This window comes from Echinops telfairi, unplaced genomic scaffold (genome assembly GCF_000313985.2).
Source record: "Echinops telfairi isolate 266 unplaced genomic scaffold, ASM31398v2 ScPeMD7_7405;HRSCAF=8443, whole genome shotgun sequence".
Lineage (NCBI taxonomy): Eukaryota > Metazoa > Chordata > Mammalia > Afrosoricida > Tenrecidae > Echinops > Echinops telfairi.
This window is the reverse complement of record NW_022111305.1, coordinates 61,466-66,708: the sequence shown is the minus strand read 5'-3', so window position 1 is coordinate 66,708 and position 5,243 is coordinate 61,466. Positions and strand designations below refer to the sequence as shown.

Genomic DNA, 5,243 nt, shown 5'->3' with positions numbered 1-5,243 from the left:
CTGATATCAAGGAATTCAAAAAGAAAATGTTTTGAAACTGTGGTAGCAATTGTACAGTACTGCTCGATGTGACTGAACTATGGAATGCTATGATATCTGTAAGAGCTCCCAATAAAATGATTAAAAATATTTATATTGAAAATTTTGCATAACTTTTGCATCCTGACATTGATCAACCGTAAAATCATGTGCACTGATGAATGCAAAATCTGGGAACAGTATCAGTGATTGGAAAATGTGGCCTCGGTGACAGAAATGACACACAAGTTAACTGATACAATTTTGAGACTAATGATGATTTCACAACAAATTCCTTATTGAATAACAAAAACGGAAACTATACGTATAGATCTTTCTGAATGGAACAAATGGAAATCAAACAAACCATATCTATAAAAAAAATGATGGGGAAGCTCATTAGTCAAAACAAGGCCAGGTGCTAACTGTGGAACAGATCATCAATTGCTCAAATGCAAGTTGAAGCTAACCAAAGTACTTAGATCACAGAGCTCAGAGACTATCTAAAGAATTAACTTGAAGATTTGAAGATTGATGACTGAACACTAATGACTGAAGACCAGATAAGTTGTGGGATGACACCAAGGACATCATACACATGGAAACCAAAAAACAACTAAAAAGACAATGAACAAAGACAGCAATATTGAATCTACTATGCATTGTTTTAATAACAACAAAAAAAAATCAGTGTTGGAATATACAGCCGAAATGTTCTTTAGAAACAGCAAAGCATCTTTCGGTTTTGGACCTGTTAAGAAGGTGTGGGCTTAAGAAGGCATACTGCATAGTAAGGAATATATATCAGACATGTGTTTAATGAAAAAGAAAGAAAGAAAGAAAACAGAAAGCAGGATGTTAATAATGACCTTTCCACTTACAAAATTATTGGAGGAACAGGGCAGGCAACTTAAAAAAAAAAAAAAATTAAGCCATCTAGCTCAGAAGCAACGAAGACCACTTGGAAGAAGCACACCAGCCTGTGTGATCACAAGGTGTCGAAGGGATCAGGTATCAGGCATCATCAGAACAAAAAATCATATCATCATGAATGAGGGGGAATGCAGAGTGGGGACCCAAAGCCCATCTGTAGGCAACTGGACATCCCCTTACGGAAGGGTTGCGGGGAAGAGACATGCCAGTCAGAGTGCAGTGTAACAACGATGAAACATACAACTTTTCTCTAGTTCCTAAATGTTTCTCCCCCACCCCGACCGCATCATGATCCCAATTCTACCTTACAAATCTGGCTAGACCAGAGGATGTACAGTGGTACAGATAGGAACTGGAAACACTGGGAATCCAGGACAGATGATCCCTTCAGGACCACTGGTGAGTGTGGCAATACCGGGAAGGCAGAGGGAGGGTGGGGTGGAAAGGGGGAACCTATTACAAGGATCTACATATAACCTCCTCCCTGGGGGACGGACAACAGAAAAGTGGGTGAAGGGAGACATCGACAGTGCAAGATATGACAAAATAATAATTCATAAATTATCAAGGGTTCATGAGGGAGGAGGGAGCGGGGAAGAAGGGGGGAAAATGAGGAGCTGATGCCAAGGGCTTCAGTGGAGAGCAAATGTTTTGAGAATAATGAGGGCAACAAATGTACAAATATGCTTTACACAATTGATGTAGGTATGGATTGTGATAAGAGTTGCATGAGGCCCCAATAAAATGATTTTTTAAAAATCTTACAGGTAGAAACAACTGAAGGTACGGTGCTAAAGGATATCCTAAGCTGATAACAATTTTCTTGCTGGGAAGATGATCTAAGATACCTGAAAATAACAGAAGTCACACACATATTTCACCAAAAAGAGTAAAATATGGAGGAATATCTATTAAACAATTCCAACAGAGAAGGCAATTTGACCATCTCTGATAGAAAGCAGAAATAACGTCTATCACTAGAGTGAAGACAACTTTAAAGGGAGAGGAGAAAAAATGAGAAAATGGAAACCAAAACCTTGAGAGTAGCTGTTCTCCACCTGTGGGTCGTGACCCCTGTGGGGATCAAACGACCCTTTCTCAGGGGTCACTGATTCATAACAGAAGCAAAATGAATTATGAAGTAACAACGAAAATAGAGAAACTCCAAGGGGGAAGCTAAGGAAGCACAATGGAGACCGGTTTATGGTGGGAGCTCAAGACCCATTCTTGCTCACTAGTGGAGGGATGTGCTGTATTCTGGGGACAGTTACGTGCTCCAAGTTCTCTGTTTGGAGAGAGGCTTGCAAGATGGACTTTCATAGTAAGGTAGAAGCATATAAGAGAGGGAAAGTTTTGACCATCTTAAAGAAAATGATAGAGCCAAACATATAATAATGTAAATCAAATAAATGGAAATCTAAAAATCTACTCTCAGAAGAGCTACAGGAGTACTTCTCGCAACTGTGGAACTTCTAGAGGTCTCACATTCGAAGGAGCACACACGTTCATGTGTTATCTGACACCTATGATGGATGGGAGGCCTTCTACCAGGTGAATCAACTCCTCTGGCCAATTACCCTTAAGGTATTTTGACCAGGCACCTGACAAATTTCCACTATAGCTTGTCTCTAAAAACGACCCCAGTTCTCCTTGTTCCAATTGAGAGGAAGCTTCTGAGCTGACAACCAGATAACCTGTTCATGAGAAATTACAGAATCTCAGACACACCGAAATGAACCTAAGCTTTGTAAAGCCTGCAGAATGTTGCATTTCTAGGAAAACCATGTTCAAGGGAGCAAAGTAAAGGGTGGTCTCTCAACAATAGACGACCTTACCCACTAACCTACGACCAGAGAATGCAATGAGAATCTACCTCTTTGAGAACACCACAGACATGGCAAGGATTTTAACACATAAGCTAGGAGAAGCCAACGACGAGGACAATGACTTGAGAATTCTCCTCACCGATGGAAATCAGGTTGTGATAGTTCTCCAACATCACATCCTGATAGAGGGTCTTCTGAGCAGGGTTCAGGAGCTGCCATTCCTCCCCGGTGAACTTTACAGCCACATCGTTGAACGTCAGTGATTCCTGTAGTGAGAGGTGTCTATTTTAATGACGCATTTTCCATTTGAAGATTAAAAAATATGTATCTTACAGTAAAGAAAGCAAAACAATAATAAAAACTATTCTGTGCTAGTGTGTTCTATAGTGTGTGGTAAACTGAGGACTTGGTAGAAAGCATTTGACCTTTCCCACACTTGCAACCATGGGCACGAAAAACTAGCCCTATTTTCAGAAAGCTCTTCATTGTTCTGATAAAGAAATGTTTTCAAATACCCATTTTCCAGGCCAAATAATGTGCACCCAACAATAGACCTCCAAGAAGGAGCAGTCTTAAAGGAGCTATCATACGGTGTTTCCCCGAAAATAAGACATACCCATAAAATAAGCCGTAGCAGGATTTCTAAGCATTTGTGCAATATGAGCCATACCCTGAAAATAAGACACAGTGATAGGCGTGGCTCTGCAGCATACCGCCACAGAGAGGTAACGAAGACGGGCATCTCATCTGCCCATCGTGACCGCTGCTATCTCGGAGGTGACCAGAGAGGTGCGGGCAGCCCCATCAACAAGGCCGGGCCCCGTCAGGTCCCGGTCATACTGTGCGTGCTGCAAGCTGAGGCACAGAGGGAGACACAGACAGTGAACGTAAAAGTCTCCTCAGTGAAGTGAGGAGCAGGACACTCTGCTTCAGGTATTGTGTGTCCTCAGGGGGACGGGGTAAAGCTGTGGCTGCCATTTTACTCAGCACTGTGGGTCAATGTTCCAGAAGAAGACGACTTAACTATGTTTGAATAAATGTAGATTGTTATACCCTACTTAATAAAAATAAGACATCCCCTGAAAATCAACCATAGTGCGTCTTCTTGAGGAAAAATAAATATAAGACAGCATCTTATTTTTGGGGAAACACAGCAGTAGAAGAATCATTTCTCTGCCTGGCTGCTTCACTATGCTTGAAGGCTATCTGTAGATTAGAACAATCAGGTTCTGTAGCCAGTCCACCATAAAATGTAGCAAATGCCTGGGGAGGGCTCAGGGCATGTTTGAGGTCAAGTAGCCCTACGTCAAGATGGTGACTCCCCTTCTTGCTTGTTTGTTATGTTACCTACTTACGATATTACCCATTGACTAGGTATATGCTAACTGCATGAGGTGCACGCCGCATGAAAGTGCCATTACATATGCCCATTGGAAAATACATCCACTCTCTCAGCCCTGTGTCCGGCTGTCTGCTGTCTTTTAATATTTGCCACAATTGCAATTTTACTCCTAAGGTTCGAGTGTTGGGGACCCTCATGCCACCAAAATAATCCACCCACTCATAAAATTAGAATTTTGATTACAGTGAAATGATCTGAATGAGCTAGAAATAGCTGATTTATACTCACACAAAGTAGATAAACACCTGTTTATATTAACAAACAAGTTTACAGTACATTGTGAAATGGAATTAGGAGTCCTAGCAGTATCACCAGTATACAAGGCTCTGTATTTTCAGTGGCAACAGGTATCAGGAACAGTTCAGATGGGGGAGGTCAAACATACCTCAGCTCTCCAACATTTTTTGCCAATTCTTACACAAGTCATTCTCCCACACCACTCTTTGTCTCACTTCTGGGTTTGATAATCCATTGCTATGGCCACACAAAACTCATAGATCAAAGTGTTCTATTACCCATAGCTCTACAGGGGACAACACCAGAGACAGTGTGGGAATTGCATCCGATTTGATCCTGCCACACCGAAGCAAAACATTAAGGGAGTGCAACAGAACAGCAAGGGAATGGAGCAGCGAGGTTCCCAGGGAATTCTGAAGGTGGACTTTGGGGCCAGGGTGTAGTGCCCCAACAGACTAGACTGGAAAACACTCCTAAAGGCCAACAAACAATCCTTGAACTAACTACAAGCTTTTCTTTCTTGTTGTGTTTTGTTTTGTCATTGGTTTGTTGTTATTTTGTTGTATATTATTGCTTGGTTTTGTCTGTCTTGTTTTGTGCATGTTATAATCTCCGCAGGTCTGTCTGAATAAGGTAGGCTGGAGGAACAATCTGGAGGAGAAAACAACGGGACTGACAGTTCCAGGGAGACATGGAAGATGGGGAGGTGGGGGTAAAGGTAGTGGTACTTAAAAACCCAGGGACAAGGGAACAACAATTGATCCAAGTTTAGTATTAAGGTAGCAGAAGGTCATTAGGCCTCCACTCAAGTACTCCCTCAATGCAAG

The 5,243-nt window shown here is 41.8% G+C and overlaps 1 pseudogene; it reads right to left on the bottom strand.

Moving 5' to 3' along the window:
* LOC101660897 overlaps window positions 1-5,243 on the bottom strand; it is a 22,905-nt pseudogene that overhangs the window by 9,601 nt on the left and 8,061 nt on the right.